This window comes from Poeciliopsis prolifica, unplaced genomic scaffold, assembly GCF_027474105.1.
Source record: "Poeciliopsis prolifica strain line A6 unplaced genomic scaffold, Auburn_PproV2 SCAFFOLD100, whole genome shotgun sequence".
NCBI classification, from domain to species: Eukaryota; Metazoa; Chordata; class Actinopteri; order Cyprinodontiformes; family Poeciliidae; genus Poeciliopsis; species Poeciliopsis prolifica.
In genome coordinates, this window is record NW_026562475.1 from 20,794 (window position 1) to 43,001 (window position 22,208).

A 22,208-nucleotide genomic window follows, 5' to 3' on the forward strand; every position below is an offset into this window, starting at 1 on the left:
CAAACATCTTCATGGCGGAGTGGGAGCGGTCCGCTCTGGATGCCTGTGATAAAAAGCCGCTGCATTATTACAGGTATTTGGATGAGATCTGGGGTGTGTGGTAACATTCAGAGGAGGAGTTCAACCGCTTCCTACACACCCTAAACACGCATAATGCTTCCATTAAAATTAAATCTTCCACCAGCGTTAAAGCCGTGGATTTCTTGGATACCACAACCTGTTAAGGTCAAAATTTCCACCACACCGGCCGATTTGGACATCAAAGTCTATTTCAAACCTACTGACACCCATGCACTGTTATTTAAATCTAGTTTCCCCCGAAGCACACGTTTGCGGGATTGGTTAAATTACAATTAATTCGTTTTGATAGGATTTGCACACAAAAAGCAGATTTTTTTGAAGCAGTTAGGGTGCTGTTTTTGGCTTTGTCCAGCAGGGGGTACTGTAGGTCCTTCTTAAGGAGGTGTTTGAAGGCCTTTTCTGAATCCAGACGGCCCAAAGATGAGACTACCATGACGCTTCCTTTCATCACCACCTACTCACCTGCTACAGTTGATTTGGCTCGTGGTTTAAAAATTTTTTTTAGGGAATTTCAATCCGTTAGTGGAAGGCTGACCGATAGGAGGGTCATACCTGCTTTCCGCAGAAACAGGAACCTGAAGGACCATCTTGTTCATGCGAAGATCGGATCACAGATTGAGCCGATAGCACCAATTGGGGGGGTCGATGCTTGAGACACCAAAAATGGTTGCTGAAACATCGAACCCAAAAAGTTGATTTTGTCCCACCTGCAGGCGGGGGCCCACAGACCACAAATTGCGTTTATTTAATTCAATGCTGTCGCTGTAAGAGCAGGTTTGTGGGTCACACGGCGAACACCATGCTGGCCAGATTGGTCTTACATGAACGAGATGTTGCCCGACGGCTTATGAGGAAGCCAACCGCCTGTTCTGTGCTCATTTTGCACGGCATGGCTGGAGATCAGTCGAGGTCATGATTTTGCAACATGACCCGACTTGGACCCTGGGCCAAAGGCGAAAGGCAGCCTTGGTCTGGGCAGCCAGACTGGACACACACTGGCCTCTGGGGCTGAACGAGTAGTGACTGCCTCGGCTTTGGGGACCGTGAGAGTGATATGGCCAGTGTTTTGCGTCTCTGCTGCCGTTCTGCGGTGATGGAGGCGCGTTTAGTCCTTGGACCGTTTATCCCTATCCTTGAGTCCAGACCCCCCGATTCATCACCTATGATCCCTGATCACCACATTCTCCTCCTCAGCAGGACATTTTGTGCATAACATCAAGCAGAATTTTACTAAATTCCAATCTGAAACGTCTGCTTCAAAATTACAGAATAATTGCGGCCTACAAAATAAATAAAACCTAAGGGATTTCCTCGTCCAAGCTGAGGTAAGACCTCTGAATGGACCAAAGGTCAAAGGTCAGGGTGGATTCTTCAAGCAGCTGCACTGGGTATAAAACAGATGTAAAAGCACAATTTTCAAATTAGACCCATCAGGAAACCCCAAATCAAAAAATTGTGTTTATTTGATTACCTGCCAAATTTGTAAGATCCAGTATGTGGGTGAAACGGGTAACAGCCTCCTTACTCGTTTCACCCAACATAGATATAACATTCAAAAACTAAAAAAGACTCACGTACCCTTAGTGCAGTACTTTATACGCCATGGCTGGGATGCACTTTCAGCCTCGGTGCTGGAATGCGACCCAGCCTGGTCTTCAACCCAGAGGAGAAGGGCTGAAAGGTTATGGATCCAAAGGCTGGAGACTCGGATCCCTAGAGGTCTGAATGAGAGATAGGCCTCGCGTAGAGGCTCCCAGCAGAACGTGCCCATGCACACAGTGGTGGGGGAAGAGGGTAAGGGGGAGAAGGAAGGGGGTTCAATTTATTTGACCTTTGACCTCTGACCTTTGACCCTGACCCCAACCCTTACCCTAACCCGGGGTTGGACCATGGATGAGAACCACGGTCAAACCCCGGAGCTCAAAGCCCACGGGAGGGGCCGGGTGCTCGACCGAGGAGGCAGGGCCCCTTTGCGTGACTTTCATTCTGGGTCCTAACCCACTAACCCCGTCATATGTTGCCAGCTTAACTTTAGCTGCTTCATGCAGGGGTTGTCTTGCCACCTCATGCCTACTCTCAGTCTGGCCAAGTCCTCCATATGCATCTTGTGAAATAGAATGTGCCGCAGATGAGTGCTGATGTATGTCTCTCACTGTACGCCTTACAGCTGGATCATGGATGGCTGAAGTGTTGGATGGGCCTGCATTATGTGACCTTTGCCGAATTACTTCCAATTCTGCAGTAAACGGTGTGTGTGTGGTTGAACACAGGGTACTTCTGGGGTTTCCTGCACCATTAAGGGAGGAAGGGCAGCCCCAGGATTCAGCATTTGGCTGCTTGTTGATTGCACTGCTCTAGATGTCTCTCTTTGTTCTGCTGCAACATGCTGTAGCACTGGTGTTAGCAGCTGCTTTAACTGTTTCGACTGATGGTCCAACAACACTTGCAGCCATGGTGGAGGTTGGTCTGATGGCGCTGCAGTAGCTCCCAGTAGTTCCTCATTTTCATCCATTATTATTATTTATTTATTTTTATATATATATATATATATATATATATATATATATATATATATATATATATATATATATATATATATATATATATATATAATTATAGTCACTCGTGCTGCTTTGTTTTAGGCTTCAGCACATCCAGCTACTGTTTTTACAGTGAGGCCGTTATGTTTCTTGACAGCCGTTTTTTTTTTTCCGCCTTACTTTTGCTGGAGCGATTTATCCGAAACACCCAAGACGTCCCTCCGTGTCTTGAATCCGGTCCGGAACATCCCACTTCTGACACCAGTTGTTAGCGGTGCCAGCGGATGGATTGTAAGGGTGCAGGATAATAACCACTCCAGGAGAAAATAATGTTGATCTTCCTTTAATGTTGATAAACCACCCGGAGCCCAGCCGGGTGGTTTATGTGCTCTAACGCCGAGGCAGATGAACTTTACACATCCACACCAGAGTCAGCGAGCATCAACACAAAAACAAAAGTCCCCCCCGACAAAAAAGATCCCCTGGAACACACAACCACTGCATGCAGAGTTCCGTTAACAAGATAAATACACAGTAACACACTTCCTCAGATCAACCTAGCAAGTATGGGAAATAATACTGGCATAAGGTGAAACATACAAGTACTACAATATATCGATATCTATATAGATATTTCTTTTTTTTGTTACACAATATTTGTAAATGCAAAGGTGAATATTATACTAGGCACTTTAAAGATGATGTGCACCAAAAATATTTGTGGTATGTTTATTTAAACCTCCGTTGCTAACCTCTTCTCTGGGAGGTCTGTAGCAGTCTTCTTGCACGGCAAGGTGCTACCAAGATATAAACAGCTATGGTCATGTGATCATTTACTCTAAAAATGTGATACTGCATCAGTATTATCCAGTTTCTCTGTGATTGTATTATTTTGTGTTTATTTATATAAATATGTATTGATATTATGAAATAATATATTTAAAAAATAAGACTAGTTGTGTGCTTTGTAAAATGCTCATCATTCATCAATATCAAAATATTCTATTCCGAATCTATTCTGTTTTCCCCATTAAGAAATTTAAATATGCCGAACCATGTATCAATCCAATTCAAAAATACTTCAATAACTTTCTTGTAAATGTAGATATTTCAGCTGTTTGACTGTTTACATTTTAAAAAAATGGTAAAAATCCGTTAACTATTTAGCGAGTTATGATTGATTAAATGTGCTGATTTCAGTTCACCTGTCAAACATGTAAGGCTGAGTGGAACGGTCAACTGCTCCAAGATGGCCGCCTTAAATCTCGTCACCGACAACAGCCAAGAGCTATGAGGTGTCTATCCTTTATATATGTCTATGGTGGGACTAATGCGCCTGTCTCCAATATTGGAGGGTACAAATCCCACCCATACCGCCCCCCACCCCCAGTTCCTACACCTATGGCTCAAATAAAGCAAAAATATGGCAAAATAAAAGTCTGAACTTCAATCCTGGCTGAGTTTTTTTTTCAAAATGCATTAAATCTAGGATATTCTTTTGGTTGCAAAGGAATATCCTTTTGGGACTAATTTTTTTTATGAAAAAAATCTGTCCAAGACAAAAAATCAGATATAACAAAAGTTACAGAAATAATATTCCAATACCAGTGCAGAAATATACAGCGACCTGCATAACTCCATGTTTTCAATTTTTATTCAGTCAGTGCAAAATGGTTCAATGTGAGTCATGCAAGAGGTCAGCAGACAACAAACTGGTTCAAAGACAGCGTGCAAAATGAAACACTGCTTTCTCAGGAAGCTGGGCTTTTCTCTTCTGACCTGAAACATGAAACCCTCTGCAGTGTAGTTGGACAGACACTCAGTCTGTCTAACTGTCTGCTTTCCACGCATTAATGGTACACATACTTAAACACCAGTGTTTAAGACAAAAGTCCATCATTCAGTTTTCAGAGAGGGAAAGACAAAGTTAGATATAAACCAGATTCTGGATCATGGACTGAATGCCCAACCAGTAGTGTTTCTGTCTTTATGTACCACACTCTTTTTAGATAAGTTCTCGCTAATTACGCACCAATCAGAATTCAGACTCTGCAGTTTTGGTAAAAATTTGACCAGATCTTATTGATGATGACTGTTTTTTAGAAATTAGAATACAGAAAATCAAAAATTTATATTTTTTCCTTGCCTTCCTGATGTAAGCGATCATAAATTATTTCGATTGGAAGTAGAGGCCATGTCACACCGTGTGAGAGAGGAGTAGCTGTAAAAATGTTTCATTGTCTTAAACAAAGTTGATATTTGAAGCATCCACTCATGCTTAGCGTTATAAAATAGAAATCTCTATCTGTTTAAAAACAGCATAAAACAAGAGTGTCTTGCTACTCTGACTCTGTTCAACCTTCTTGTTATCAGCTTCATCTCTCTCTCTTTTTCTAAATACCTTCTTGCATTTGAATGTCTTCAAACCCGCAAACTGACACTAAAAACAGATACATTGACACTTTGTACCTCAGTAACACCACATTGAAGAGTGTTGGTACCCTGACCTGGAGCTCAGATAGGAAATAATTGGAAAAGCCTGGATGTTGAGTTTATGACCCCAGTCAGAGGTCAAGACTAGTTTTGTTGTTTTTCTTATGACAATGGCAAAGCACTACTCAATACTTTTACAATGCAAAAGGATTTTCTCCCGTAAAACAGATTTTGATGAGTAATGTAATGTTGGGTCTTGCAAACAATCCAGCTAGTATCTTGTGGTAATTTCACCATAAGGTACTTTTTGTTTGGCAATCCCAAAGTTTCTGTTCGTCCTCAAAGATGTTCCTGGGCCATCCCTCCTCCTGCAGGAAGTAGTAGGTTAGAGTGGGCTCGTCCTGAAGCTCTGCTGGCCTGTCGGGTGGCGCACCACTCCGCCCCTCTGAAGACGAACGGCGTAATGTTTGGCCTCGGCCATCTGGCACACAGAACTTGTTCTAACCAGTCCACCAAGTCACTCCCTCGAAAAGACTCCTTCAGGGCAGAACTGGGGCGCGCTTGAGTAGAGGTCATTGTGTCCCTGATGGGTAGAAATGTATCCGAGGTGTTTATCTGAACTCTCCATATTGGAAGAAGTGAAATTTGGTTGCATGATTCGTCTGGACTGGAATTCCTGTGCAGATTCTGTGACTTGCCATCTCTCTGAGGATTTGTATTTAAATACTGGGGATGATGGGAAAGGTAACGTCCAATTCCATTCTCCTGCTTCACTCACCCAAACCTGTGACAGAGGATGAATTCACCTGCCGAAGCATTCACACTCTCCCTTGAGCCACTAGGTGGTGATGAAGAGAAGTGGAGCACAGGAAGCAGCAAAGTAAGGAAAGATGGCAGAGACAGGGAAAGAAAAAGCAAGGAAAAGATTAATTAATCTGAGGTGAAAGGTGACAGAAGAATAGGAACTTGTTTGAAGAAAAGCAAAGAGTATCAGCCAAGAGTCATAAAATTATAGCGCCTGGGTCTTTTCAGTAGTATGGAAAGGTTTCATGTTAAATGCTTGCTGTTGCTCTGCGGGAAACAAGACAGTAATACTAGAAGTAGACAGTAAGTGAAAATAGCCTTTTTTTATTTGAAAATAATCAAAACAGAAAGATGTCATGCCTTTTGTTCAACCCCCTTTACTCCATTACTGATGAAGAAAATCCATGTAAAACTGTCCAAGTATTATTAAGTCTTAGTTCAGCGGTTCTGAACTCAGGAGGGTGTTAGAGAACATTAGAATTAAGAAAACCAAACAGAACAGCACATAGAGCAGAGGTAAAGTTATGAAGAAGTTAAAAACAAGATTATAATATATCCTATAAAAATGGGAATATTCCAACAGCTACATAGATGTGTCTGTCTCCTTAAGCTGACATACTAAATGAGGAAGGCATCAATCAAGAAGTCCTTGGTAACCATCACCAGCAAGGCTGATGCTAGCATATCCAAGGCTAACACTAGCGATCCCAACATTCAGAGAGACTATTGAAAGATTTAGATAAGGGGTGTCAAACTCCAGTCCTCAAGGGCCGGTGTCCTCCAACTTTTAGATGTGTCTCTGCTGCACCACATGAATAGAATAACTAGGTCATTAGCAAGACTCTGGAGAACTGATCTACACAAGGAGGAGGTAATGAAGCCATTTCATTCCAGTGTTTTGTACCTGTGACACATCTAAAAACGGCAAAAAGCGGCACTTGAGGACTGGAGTTTGACACCTGTGATTTAGATGAAGTCTGCCTAGAAAACCAACTGGCAATCATTAGGAAACTTGAAAATTGATATCTAGAGATGCTCTTCATGTACTTAGACTGAGTTATTTTGCATAGCTGAATGAACAAAGATATCCCAGGAATTTTAGCTGTAATTACAGCAAAAAGTATTTTTCAAAGTATTGAATGGCTGAATACAAATGCAAGGTTTTAGATTTTTATTGATCAAGGTACTCATTAAACAGTTATGAATACTCTTACTACACACTACAGAGTGCCAACTGTGTCCCTCGTACCTGTGAGTGTGCACTATGTCTTGTACACACTGGTCTTTGTGGTAGCGGACAAACTGGGTACGGGTGAGTCGGACATCCTCGGGCACGGCAGACGGATTCAGACCCTCTCCATCTTGGCTGTGCCACAGGCTGACAAACCTGGACAACATCATTATTTCAGGACTTTCTCCAAAGACGTTACAAAAGCAATGCGAAATCAAGCTGAAGTCTCAGCCCACCTGTTCTTGAACGGCACAATGATGAGGTGTCTGTCCAGACCAAATATTCCAAATGAAAGGAAGCCCTGGGAAAGAGCAAGCGAAAACAAGCACAAGCTACAGTTTTTTCTACAACACACACATGCATTTCCACTGACCATATAATTGTTCAAATTTGAAATGCGAAAATAAATTTGGCAATTTGAAAAAAAAAGAAAGTTTTTTTCCATAAATATTGCACAAGGATGATGTTGTTTTTTGGGGGAATTGAAATTAGTGTATTTCACCAAACTTAAATGGAAACATTTATCACTTCACACGAGTCACATGATCAGTAACCAGATGATCAACAACATGAATGTCACTGGTGGTAAAGACGACAACAGGAAGTGGTAGGATGATGGTGCGGCGTGCTTTCAATGATTTATCACTCTAAACTTATTCACTTGTGATTTAATTGGATTTATTTCATTTGTAAAATTGTGTTTTTTTATATTAGCAGAGCTTCAACAATGTTTTATTGATATTTGCTACAATAAATGGAGCCAGAGATACAAAATCTAGTCAGGCTGAGGTACCTGCCCGTAGTTGGCCACAGCACAGAAAAACTGCAGCTCCAGGTAAAGCCGGCCTGGATCTTTGTTGAACAGCCACCAGAGACAGCTGGACAGATTCTACATGACGAGACAGCAATACATTTGAAGGAGGTTATTAATTTGTCTTTGTGAAACAATCTGTTGCAAGCTGTCCTCTTTGCTTCCTGCTTACAGCCAGCAGACTGACGTTGAGCAGCAAACAGAGCAACACATGTCTCACAGCCTGCTTGTCATCAGTATTCTGAAGGCCTGGAGGAGGCAAATTGAGCGGTTGCTCCGAGTCTGATGAACTCGGCTGCTGTCTGTCACATGGTACTCCGCTGTGGCCTGGAGCAGGAAAACAAAAGTTAGAAATGAGGTTCCGTCAACCTTCCTTGAAGCTGCAGCATAAGTACTAGTAAAAAAGAATGTTTTAAACATATTTGTTAAAGGTGTCACCATGTTGTTAATGTGATTATATGATCATATATGATATAAAAAAAAAACATAATAATAATTAAGCTCCTTCACCTCCTCCCAGTGCTACAACTGCCACCTGAAGGAATGCACTGCTCTCAGTCAAAAACAGCTAGTCAGATCAAAGCGCAGTCAATAAACCTTGGTTACACGGTGCTGAACCTTCTGCAGGCAAGGGTCTGAGCAGCATGTACACAAAAGTGATGAACAGTGCTAAGACCCTGATCCTGTCTGTGACTGGTTGTTTCTAACCAAGCGGCATATTTCAGTAGTTAGCATTGCAAACACTGGGAGAAGAAAGAGGGAGTATTTTTTTCACAGATTTTTTGACTCGTATCATACTGTCATGACAGTAATAGTTTTAACAAATATGTAAAAAACATATTATTAATAAACGTTACATACTGCAGTTTTAAGACTACTAATATGAATAATAATAGTGTTGAAATGTTGAATGTGTAAAATTACAGACTATTATCAGCTGTTTCTTTGAACATTTATCAGAATGATTTAAATGTTATGCCTAAATGTTGTCTGCATTAGCTGCTAGTTTGTGCATTTATGAACTTATTACTGTAAGTTTGTTCACTATGTGTGCTGGCCATCATGTCAGGCCTGGACATGATGGAGAGGAGAAATGTGGAAATCTCCTCAACGAGAAAAGACAAAGGGCAAAAGAGAACCAATTATTAACAACAGAGTAACAGTCACACATGTCTCCATCTGGGGATAAAAAACAAGGTCTGAAAAACTCAAATGTTTTCAAATTAAAGAGAGAATCAGAGCGGCACTACGTGAATTGATGCTGCAGATGGGAGAATTTGTGGAGTTGGCCTCCTGTTGCTGCTGCTGCTGCTGCTGTTGTTGATCTTCCAGGTCAGCAGGGGCCCTCAGTTCATCATTGATCCCAGTGATAGCAGTTCGGCTCAGGGCTTCGTACCCAATCAGCTCCCGGTCCCCCTGGCTCAGACCCATTAGAGAAAAGGCACCAAGGGCCAGGCTCACACCCAGAACAACAGCAGAGCTGATTATCTGAGGCAGAAGGAAATGGAGGGGTTTGTTAATGACAGGATGCTAGAAATAAATAAAAATAACACAATTCTTTTGGTTTAGACTGCTACTCCTATACAGGTAACAGTACAAATGAAGTAAAAACGTTTCAAACAAAGAGTGGTGATGTGCCAATAAAAAACAAAAAGACAAAATTGGAAATTCAAAAATACAAAGTTTTTCTGATTTCTGAATGCACTCTATGGAAGTACAACATTCTTCAGTGTTGATGTTGTTACGAAATGAAAAGCAGTCAAAATTAGCTATTGCCAGCATTAAAGAAGCTAAAGGACATCAGATCCAAAAGATCAATTATATCAATACCTCGTTGGTATTGGATCAATGCTAGCATGTTAGGATTGATACTTTAGATTCAAACTCACTCTTAAAAATAGATTTTATCTTTGGTTTCCTAACTATCTCATATATTTAAATTTGATTGTTCTGAAATAATAATATTTTGCACTTTGTTTATGCTGGAAAACATGTTTGTTTTTCCTATTGATCATGGGCATAATGTTAATATGTTATCAAAGTATTTTACATAAATTTACACATAAACCTTCTTCAAATTTTGTTTGAGGTTTTGACAAAAAAGTAGAGGAAAAACCATAAAACCTAAAAAGTCTGAAGTTTGATGGTACAAAAGTGAATCAAAAGTATCAGGTATACTGGTGCTGTACATCAGATTCAAACCAAAATATGCAACTCTGCACGCCTCTAGATAGAAGCTCTTTATACAAAACCTTTGTTTTCTGTGTCTTGTAGAGACATGTCTGCAGTTTGCACTGCTTGCCAGACAAAAGGAAGGCTGAAGAGAAAAGTTGATGCTTTTATCCTGGTGAGCTCTCAGCAAATCACCTCATCATGTTACACTTCTTTTAAGATAAATCAAAAATGGCAGTAGCAGTTGTACAAAAACTGAAAATTCACAAGCATTCATTCACACAGTTCTGATCAGTGGATTTCCAATAACAACGGAAGATTCCAACCTGAGCTCTGCCATAGAAGAAAGCAGAGTCAAGGGTTTCCGTCCTTTCTCCTGATATGAGTAGGAGTCCAACCATCACAAAGGGAATCCTACAAAAACACACCAAGGACAGAATACTTCAACTAAATGATTTCTCTCTTTCCAGTGGAGCTCCAGAGAATCGTCTTCAATTCATACAAGGCACATCGTTATCTTTTTCAATCAAGACAGAAATATAAAACCAAATAATAAATAAAAGACCATCTTTTCACTGTGGACGCCACTGCTCCCGTCCCTGAATTCTCACCCCCAGCCCACAGCCATGAAGAGCCCAGGTCTGAGTCTGAGCAGATCATCTGTTAGTCAGAGCAAGACACAGAGGGATTAAACCTGGAGACACAGAGAAGCCCAAATGTCTCTGAAGCAAAGAATAAAATGTTTATTTAGCTGCTTTACAGGAACTGATGTTTTAATCATCTGACAAATACAAACCTGTCCAGATGTAAGTGCTGTACAGAGATCCATACAATACAGTGAAGGTGAGAACTTTACTGAGGAAATGATCTTCTTGTTTCACCAGAAAGTTCCACAGGATCATGCTAATGCACACTAAGAACTATCACAAAAAGCAGAGGGTTAAGGTAACAGACTGGAGAAAATATGAATAAATATGCATTATATCAATGCAAACTGCATCAAACTTAACTGACCTGAGCCAGGAAAAGGTTCAATACAAATAGATGAGGGAGCTGATTAAATTTCCTCCTCAGCAACATCAGAGCGATGGTCCAGACCTGGGAGAAACACAAACTGAGTTTCTCTTTTAAAATATCGATGCTGATCCTTGTTAGAGACTCAACTCTTTTCACTTCTCATAACAAAACCCAAATCTGAGGCTTAGTATCAATCGAATCCGATCCGATAGAGAAAAACAGCTGAATGGACTTCAAACATTTGTAACAGTTATCTTAGAAATCTTTGTAAATGTACAGAATTACAAAATTATTTGCGAACTCTGCCCCAGTACAACACATTTAAATCCACCAACAAGGCAGTCAAACATGGAAAAACAACTTTCATTAGTTCAGTCAGTGCAGTTCAGAGCAGAATGGTCAATGTAAAATAAATAGGAAAGAATTCAAATTAAGAGTGGGAGCAAATAGGAACATTTATTATAATCTAAAAAAATAATACAGAATGAACCCACTCAGAGAACAAAGCATAGAACGAGACTGAAAAGATTTGACTTTATGGATTGGGCACATTGTCACTGATACTCAATCTTGATTGTTTCTCAAACATCAAGACTGATCCAGATATTGATATGATATCAGTGAGCCTGAGGGAGCAGCAATGTAGAAGCACCAAAACCACAAACCAGTCCTATGAGGCTCATGATGCTGATGTTGAAGCTGACATTTTCCAGCTCTGCCACTAGGGGGCTAGGGTCCATCAAAGGAATGGTCAACAACCAGGCAGACACGTACATGATCGGAGCAGACAAAAAAGTGCTGATCACCATCCCAGACGTCACCTAGAACATAGAAAAACTGCGTCAAGTCAAAAGATTTCTGGTCACAGTTCGATGTCTTTTCTCTCTGCTAGGCTTTCTAATCGAAGAGACTTAAAGAAGCAGCAAAAAGAAAATGAGATGGATCAGCAGACTCATGCAGTTTGGTTGGCATTAAGGCAAGCCTGTTGCAATAAGCAATTGATCAGTTAATCACATTATGAATTAAAATAAGTTTGATAATTAGAATTCTGATTATTAATATTTTTTGAAGGATAATTTGGTTTTCAGACTTCATAATCAACTTTATGTAAAGTTTTGGTTGTGTGGCTTTTATTTCCTTTTATTTATTGTTTTTGGTTGTTGTGTTATTTTCATATTTAAATTATCTTACAGTTCAGTAAAATTTAAGTTTACCAGTCTTTGAGGGGAAAACTTGCATTATTATGCTGTTATCAATACATTACTTGAAAATGATCTCAAAAATATCAAGATTGTTTATCGGAACAAATTGTACAGCAGCAATTGTCTCCATAACAGATCTACTTCAAGATAAAAAAAAAATATTGTGTAGAAATAAATTACTTTACATTATAATATAATACAATATAAGACTATACAGCACCCAACTCTGACCTGGGAGAAAGACAAACTGACAAAATTCTACTCTGGACTGACGTTTATTATTTATTAATTAGCATATTTCTATGTACATACTTATTTTGGAAGTGTGATTTATATTCAGATCATATATATATATATAATGCCTCATATATTATATATGAGGCATTTCTTTCGTTAAAAGATGAAAGCTTCATGCTGCTCCTGTTTCACTCCTGATTCATAGAATTTACATGCTTAAATCTTTGAAATGCTGTACGGCATGAGTAATGCAGTTTGTCATTTCAAAGAGAACTCACCACCTCCAGCTCCATGTTGTAGTGGCCAGCATATATAGCCACGCTTGGTGCAGTTGGAAAGACTCCGTAGAGAAAAGCAAAATTGGATAAACTGGTGTGGTTCGGGGTTGTGCTGTTCACCCCGACGTCCAGGATGTCCACCATGTCTTTGCAGACCAACGGCATTACCAGGCTGAACCGGACAAACATCACATAATCACTGAAACACTAAACACTTGTAACTTCCAGATGTTACATTTTGTAGCTTGGTTTTAGATCCCCAAACTTTTCAGCTTATGTATACTAAGCTGTAATTTCAGTTGTTATAAAAATGCTGTATAGATCAAATATGATTTAAAAGACATTTCACTTTGTAATTCAATGCCTTGAAATTAGGTCTCTGTCTCTTTAAGAATCTTAAGCTCCTTCTGAATCTCTGCCTTCAGGAAGTCATCCCAGCATGGCTCCTCGATTAACCCATTATTAACCTTGTTACTGACTCTTTGCAAGCCTGTCACTTAATTACACAACACATTGGAAGTGAGGGACAGCAGTATTGAATTTTGACTAAGATAGTTGATTTTGACAATATTACCATGTGTTGCGGAAAGTGCCTCCACTGTATGTGATGATAGCTCAGGAAGTGGTGTGTATGTGAGATGTGTGGCAGCTGTCCTCCGGTCAGAAGGGGGGCGCTGCGTGCTAGAAAACCGGGATGCTTGAGGAGCGAGGGGGAGACGGTATGTGTGGCGGGATAAGTGCAGCGGCTAAGAAAAGTCTATGCAGTTTTCAACTGTTAGCTGGCGCTATTAAAAGTTAACTTCCAACCACCTTTGTGCCACTGCGTGGTTCATGTTCAAGGTGTATGAAGGAGTTAACCCCGAAGTAGACTTCACTTTGGCCCTGGAGGAAGAACTCCCAGGTGTCTCCCAACCACGGTCAGTAGACTGAGCAGGAACGGTTAACACTGGCGACCACGAAGGGACCTCTTCACCTTGATGGACAAGTGGTGAGCTAGTAGCGGCTAGCAATAAAGCAGAGAGACTGCATTAGCCCGTTGCTTAGCAACCACAAGATGGACGCCGCCGCTCGCCACTCCCGTGAAAAATATGGGCTCGAAACAGATTATTCCAACCCGTTTATGACATTAGATATGTCTTCCGAGGGTTCAGAGTGTAGAAAGGCTACTGAAGATGTGACGGTGGGGAAATGTGAACATTACAACCCTTTTCTGTTTATCCCTACCAAAGGTTTTATTGAGAAACACAAAGTACTCCTCGCTAGAGTTTTAGTTCATCCCCAGACGTCCAAAACGGTCCCCCTTCGCCTCTTTAATCCTGGCAATAAAACTGTGACCATTAAAGAACCAACCATCTGAACCCATGCAGCCTCCCTGTGCTTCACCGGCCACAGACTCGCCAGTCAGCTTTCCAGTGGTTCCTCTGCACCTGGAGGAGCTCTAAGCTCAGAACTCTAAAGGCCTCAATGATGGTGATCGCCTAGAACTTAAACGTTTGCTTTCTACTTATGGACATGTGTTCTCTACTGGGCCTGCTGACCTGGGCCGGACCAACCTCGTCCAGCATGATACTGTACTTCGTCCAGGTGCACCGATTAAACAACCTCCAAGTAAAACGGCGCAAGAGAAGCAGCAATACGCTGACCGGCAGATACACGACAGCCTGCAGAACGGTCTCGCCCAACGCAGCCACAGCAGCTGGGCCTCACCCATAATTATGGTACGTAAGAAGGATGGGACATACCGGGCTTGCATTGATTACAGGGTTCTCAATGAGCAAACCATATTGGATGCATATCCCTTGCCCCGCATCCAGGATATGCTGGATACACTATCTACTGCCAGATGGTTCAGCACGTTGGATCTTACCTCTGGTTATTGGCAGGTGGAGCTGACGCCAAGAGCACGCAAAGCAGCTGCGTTCTGCGCCAGAACAGGTCTCTTCGAGTGGAATGTCATGCCGTTTGGGTTATGCAATGCCCCGGCGACATTCCAGCGGCTGATGGACCGCGTCCTAGTTGGCATGCAGTGGGAGACCTGTTTAGTCTACCTGGATGACATCATCGTGCTGGCGAGGAATGTGTCAGAGATGCTGCAGCGACTTGGTCAGGTGTTTTACAGACTCCAACAAGCTAACCTGAAACTAAAACCTGCCAAATGCTGCCTTTTCCGCCGGCAGGTGGCCTACCTAGGTCAGATAGTGTCTGAACATGGTGTAGCTACAAACTCGGGCAAAGTCCAAATGTGGCCAACACCGTCATCCATCCAGGAGGTCCGACGCTTCATCAGCTTGGCCTCATACCATCGCCGATGTGTGAAAGACTTTTCATCCGCTGCTGAACCCCTTCATAACCTAACTAAGAAAAATGCTCGTTTCCAGTGGCATGCTGAACACCAGGCTGCTTTCGACAAGTTAAAGTGTCTCCTCATCTCAGCCCCCCATTCTCGGCTATCCCCTGGACTGCGGTGAAATGATACTCAACACTGATGCAAGTGACACCGGCATTGGTGCTGTACTGTCGCAAATGCAGGAGGGTGTGGAACGAGTGTTGGCTTATGGCAGTCGCAAGTTGACAAAGCCTGAACAAAACTACTGCACAACAAGACGTGAACTTCTGGCTATAGTGGATTTCACATCCCATTTTCGTCAGTATCTCCTCGGCCGACCGTTTAAGGTGCGTACGGACCACAGCAGTCTGCGCTGGCTGACCAAAATGAGAGAGCCAGAAGGGCAGTTAGCTCGATGGCTTGAGAAACTGGCTGAATACGACTTTGAGATTATCCACCGTCCGGGTCGACATCACACCAATGCCGACAGCCTCTCCAGGAGACCCTGCCGCCAGTCCTGCCCATGTAAAGTGCAGGACCTCTCCACATCACCCAAAACCATCAACCATCGAGCTGTCCAGTGTGAGTTGAACTCTGACACCAGCTCCCTGTTGCTGAGTTCAGTGGGAGTGGAGGACCAGCCTTCCGCCACAGAGGTTTGTCCAGTGGGGGTAAGTCAAAACACCCTTACATCAGATACAGACATTAGACCAAAATATTTCCACTGACACAGACAGAATACATCACAATGTTCAAACTGATGAATGCACTGTGAAATTGACTGAGAAATTATATGTGGCTAAGACTCGTGACACGGCTTCTTTGTTTCATGGCTGGACCATGGGGGAGCTGAGTCAAGCCCAGGATGCTGATGTGGACATTGCACCCATACGCAGCTGGATGAAGGCCAGTGATAAATGCCCCTTGTGGTCTGTTGTCTCGCCATGAAATTGGCGAGACAACAAAGACATACTGGACTCAGCGGAAATGACTCTACTTCAGAGATGGAGTTCTGGTCCGTCGTTTCTATTGCCTTGATGACACTCAATTCTACCCACAAATTGTGCTGCCACGTAAAGTACATCTTGACGTGATCACACAGTTCCATGAGGGGCGAGTGGGTGGACATTTTGGTGTAGAGCAGACCCTGACCAGATTAAGAACCCAATATTACTGGTACCACATGAGGGAGGATGTTGCTGTCTGGTGTAAAACCTGTACCAGCTGTGCATCAAGGGTTCATAATGTCTATTGCATTGCAGTAGACATTATGTGACCACTAAATGAGACTGAGCGTAGAAACCGCTATGTGCTTGTGATACAAGATTTCTTCACAACATGGACTGAAGCATTTCCTATTCCAAACGAGCGAGCTGTGACCGTTGCTGGTATCAGTGAGTGGGTGTGCTGCTATGGAATCCCTCAAGCGCTACACAGTGACCAGGGACACAGTTTTGAGTCTGAGGTGTTCCAAGGGATGTGCAGTTTGTTTGGGATAGACAACACTCACACAACACCATTCAGGCCACAGTCAGACGGTCAGGTCGAGCGTTTCAACACCACCCTTCAAAAGATCCTGGCTACTACAGCACCATGCTGTCATTGGGATTGGGACCTGATGATTCCTTATGTTGTTATGGCATGCAGGTCAACCAAACATAGTGCTACAGGTTTCTCTCCAAACTTTATAATGTTAGGCCGAGAAGTAAGTTGCCCCCTGATTTGGAACACCAACCCACTGCTCCAGAGTATGTGCAGCAGATGCGGAAATGGTTGAAGCTGGCCCACCAAATTGCTAGAGAAGCCCTGAGGGACTCTGTCACATGTGCAAAGAGACAGTATGACAAAAACTGCTGCCACACACAGTATAAAGCTGAATACCCTGTGTAGTACCTCATTAAAGGAACACATCGTGTCAAGAATAAAGTCAAAAAGTTCCTCCCATCATATGAAGGCTCATTCTTCATCCTAGGCCAACTGGATGACCTAGTTTACCAGTAATTTTCTGCCGCAACACAGAATAATAGTTTCACAAGACAGGATTTGTTGGCTCGCGCTTACACAGTGTGAAGGAGAGGAGATAGCCTGCACACACAGCTGAGAGTAAGATAAATGTGATCGTTTTTGGTGATCAGCGACCAGAGGTAGTGATCAGCGATCACTGATCAGGGGCGCCGCCAGGAATGTTGGGCCTCATGACAACTGTAATTGCCCCCCCCTCGCTGCTGTTACAATTTCCTAACCTTAAGTCTTGCAGTTCAGGAGAGTTCTGAGATAGCAGGGAGTCAGTCATCCGCTTTAGTCAGCGCTAGCCAATAGGGACACATCTTACATCGTTCATCTTTAGGGCCCTCCCAGGATCTTCATGTGAGAATCACCAGCAAAACTCGTTGAGTTCAATAAAAAAAAGGGAGTGTCAAACAAAACTTTGAGAATCTCAACTAAAATCTTAGGCTGTCAACCAAAATGACATGCACAAATTAGTTTATGTTCTGCAAATAACTTTTACACTTCAAACAAAAATACATAATTTAGATTTTAAAAAAAGCAGAAATGAACAATAAAATAAGAAGTTTGGCTTGTATCCTTGTCTGTCTGTGCAGATGGCCTCACAGTTTTTATGACTAGGTTTAGAGTTACATCAACTGAATAAAAGTGACTTTTACATACAGTAGGTCGTCTTGACGGCCATATTTAGCCGCTTTCTGAATAGAGTAATGTCATGTACAAAGGGTCAGTATTTGATTTTACAAAAATAAAACTGACTGGAAATGAAAACCCCTGACATCCTTCCCCTGACATTTTACTTACAGTTTGGCTGTTATGAGGAGAATCAGGGCAACTCCAGTGTCTCTGGTTAATTTTCTTAGCTGGCCGACCTGCCCCATAAGAACAGAGATAACAATCTCAGTAAACCTTGTGACCCTAGAAAAAAGATACAATCTCCAACAGCTCACCATAGTGAGGCCAAGGTAAAACAACGCTGCTCCTCCGAAGGAGTTGGCCAGGCCATCGATGAACTCAGAAAGAACAGAGGGAATCCGTTCTCCCAGGGCAAAATGAGAGATGATTCCCACTATCACCATGAACACTATTGGGTTCTTCAACACCTTGAGAGGCAAAGAGACAAATTTAGAAGAATGAACCAAACGTTAATACTTCATAACTGATATTATTACCTGTAAAACTACAATTCCCAGAATACTAAGACTACTGTGTTGCAGATGGCTGGCCTGCCTCCACCTTTGCACCTCACAAAGAGCAAAGCCGATGGGATTGAGGAGCATGAGGGAAACCGGGGCGACTAAGTAGATGTACTGCAGGTATTCTGGGTACGTACTTCGATACAAAGCGTCGACTGGAAGAGAAAACACAGCCAGACCTCAGAAATGATCTGAGATCAAATGTCCATGCCGAGTGAGTCTTACCAATTGGGTATCCCAAGGCAAAGTCATTACTCTGGGTAGCAAAGATGGCATAGAGACCAGCCTTGCTATATCTATTGTCTGGACTGGCCACCATCAGCGTCAGCACACACACCAGTACAAACACTGTAACCTGCCAGCAAGACAAGGTTATTCATTTTCTTCTAATATAGCAATAATAATATAATAAAAATGTATAGACATATTGCATGCTATGATGCGCACAACACTGGAGGGCAAAAAGGCGATTCTTTACATATCATCCACAGTGCTGCTGTAGTGCAACCAATCTGTTAACCAAATGAAACCTGGAGATATTGGTGTTTTCAGTGCAGAGCGCCTCAGAAAAAATCATTTGAAACCACTGGCATTCTTTTTTTCCCTTGTCAGCTATGTTAAACACACACTTATTGCCGTAGTAACTGATTGACCACAGCTCCACGAGTGTATCATAATTCAGGAACAAAAAACACAAAAATCTTCCACACAAAAAACATTCAGTTTGTCAGTTTTATGTTTTAGGCTTGATGCTTATTTTGTTGTAATTGATCATCTGAACACAGTAATGGTTGATTAAATTATTTTAATCACCTGCTCTATTGATAATCTGTCAGAGTTGGTGTGTTGGTCACCTTTTTTTAACACACCAAATTCAGCAGCACATCTACATGTCCAGGTTGTCAAAGTCAAGCCAGCATAACTGACCGGCCTCCCTCTCCTAAATTTTTAAAATTTAAACTTTTTCCTGACTTGTGAAATGGGATATCCTTGAACTTTGTTACTTAGTTGTTGTAGTGTTGACAGCAAAGTGCTGCATCCCTTTTTCTTTTATGTCACATATACATTTAAGATTGTTATGTTGACAACCTGAAGCTACCTGCTGGTGATGGTAGTCATCACCAGCAGTCATCTGTGCGTGACGTCACGTTGCAGTGTGTCTATAATAATAACATATAGACCTTTGCTACCAAGACACTCCAAAGGAAAGCCCAAATGACGTCCCCAAAATCCAACAGGACCATGTTTTTAAAGAGCAAAGCAGGAAGAGCGAATTTAGAGACAAAGTTCCCCAAACCCTTTGCCTGGCTCTCCGTGATCATGTCAGCCCTGTGGAAAGAAAAAGGTTGAAAACTTCCAAGATCAAATTCTTTGACAAGTCACACACACGTCTCTGTTTCCATACACCTACCGTCCAGCTATATAACCACACAGAATGATTCCAAAGCACTCGAGAAGAGCCGGAAACAGCTTGTCAATGGACATGTGGGGTCCCGCAGTGGAGCCAGCCAACGTGTTGTGGGAGACGTTCTTCCCGTGGATGAAGACATAGTTCTTGGGGGTCTCCATAGCAGCACTGGGTTGAGAATTGGAGGGTTTTTGGTGATGGCTCCAGAATCAGAAGATGCTTTGAAGAAATTGACATCTGAGGCTTATTGTTATAACAGGTAAAACAATTTTAACATCCTGTATTTATGGAGTTACATTTGTTTCACAATTATTCAGTAATAATAAAAAAAAGTCAAACAAAAATAAAATTGTGGTCAAAACTTTTAGATTTGCAAAAATTGTTTTGTTTCTAACAAAAAAAAACTTATCTCAATCAAAACATTAAACTGGTCAAAACCTTTTGAATTGTAATAATCCTTTTTTTATTGTTCATTTTTTTTATTATTAAAATCACTCATTTTTGCTTGATGAAGTGAAAAAGTTATTTGCAGAACATAAACTAATTTGTGCATGTCAGAATTTTTCTGAAAGTTTTCTTTTATGCTCCCCTTTTTTTTATTGAACTCAAGTTTTGCTTGCGATCTTCACTCGATTATCCTGGGAGGGCCCTAGAGATGAACGATGAAAGACGTGGCCCTGTTGGCTAGCGCTGACTAAAGTGGATGAGTGACTGCCTGCTTTCTCAGAACTCTCCTGAAATGCAAGGGTTGGGGTTAGGCTTTCTGCTTCGCTTCGGTGACAGGACACACAATGTGAATGCTAAGTAATCTTCACAAAATTACACCTTTTAAAAGAAAACTAAAGTGTCCACCTTTTTTTCAAAGAAGTCTGACACAACTTATGATGACAGTTACATATCTTGTCTGCCACGTTCCCAGTTAGCATATTGTGCTAGCTAATGTTAGCACTAGATAAAGTAGGCTTAAAATTTGTGATTTTAATTGCAATAATATTGTAACAATATTACAATACAAAAAGTTTTGACCAGTTAAATTTTTTTCATTCAGATTTTTCTTTGAAATTTTTTCTTTTGTAAATTCAAAAGTTTTGATCACAATTTTTTTGTTTGTTTGTTTGACATGATTTTATTTTTGATTGAATGAAATCATCAATATTTGAACTGCAAAGTTGGATCTTATAGGTTCAAAGTCTGAAAGCACTACACAACATTCCTCTCAATTCTCATGTTTTGACTGGGAAACTACCATATTTTACCCATTTTGTGCCATGCTCCTGTATTCCTATTTTCCCATAAATTTGCCCTGTTATTACGTCACCAAACAGTTCTGACGTTATGCGTCCTGTCTGGCCTGGAGTATCCACCCTAAACCATCTAATTACAACATCCTAATTTATCCTACATGCATAACAGTGGTATGATTTGATATGTATTCTAATGTCCTTTGGAATGAATGAATGAAATATCAGTTTTGAAAAGGTAATCTGTATTGGAAAGGGGGATGTGGAGCTGTGGGGGGAGGTGGACAGCAGCGGCTGGCGAACCTTGCCCATAGATTTTCTTGTTACGCCTCTGTACTGTCTCCAAACGGATTGATTCGTCTCTTCCATCAATACCAGATCATTTGAAGCGAAATACGACGGCGCAAAATCCAAAGCCGTGGCTGCGTAAAATGAAAAGGCGGACAAAGCGAGCTGGTATCCGGATTCCCTCATCGTCATTGCCAGCTGACTGTTACGTTATCATACCTGCATGCTAAAAACACATCTTGGGGCGCGGTAAGCCGTACCCTTCTAACCGTTTATGCTGTTTGAAATGATTTATTGGGCGAATATACTTCTTACCTCTGTCCTATAAGCACTGCACTACACAGGCGACGACATTCCTCTGTCTTTTTTGCTCTCTAAGCTCTTGTTGTTGCTGTTTGGGATGAAGGCGGCTCCCAATCTGACAGCTGCAGCGAGTAGACACGCCTCCACAAATGACTGACAGAAGCTTCAGCAAATCACCGTAAAGAACGTTTTCTCCTGGCGTCTGTGATTGGTTCACTTCAGAGGACCGTTCTCCAGAGAGAAAGCTACAGAAACAAGAAATACACATTTCACATATCTACAATTAAATTATGACAAGTCAAAAAATAAATTCAAGATATGCCAATTTTAGTTTTGACTAGTCACAATTCTAATTAAAGATATCTCGAATGACAGGATAATTCAGAACAATAAACCTCCATCAAGCATCGGTTGGGTTCTTAGTTACTCCAATTAATTGGAGGCTCTAACAGTTACTAAAATAATCTGAACAATTCCAAATATATATGAAATATTGACAGCTTTTAGTTGTCAACCAACTATGGTAACTAAGTATGGACAGACGGACAGACAACCTCTTCAATCTCTGAAAGACAGGTTGCAGGAGTTCTGTCAGCATTGCTGCAAAGACAGCATTTGGATATAATACTGATC

At 41.6% G+C, this 22,208-nt stretch overlaps 1 pseudogene; it reads right to left on the bottom strand.

Annotated features, from left to right (window-relative positions):
* Positions 1-5,698: 5,698 nt before the first annotated feature.
* LOC129353971 (integral membrane protein GPR155-like) lies at positions 5,699-21,705 on the bottom strand (annotated as a pseudogene).
* Between the last annotated feature and the right edge of the window lie 503 nt (positions 21,706-22,208).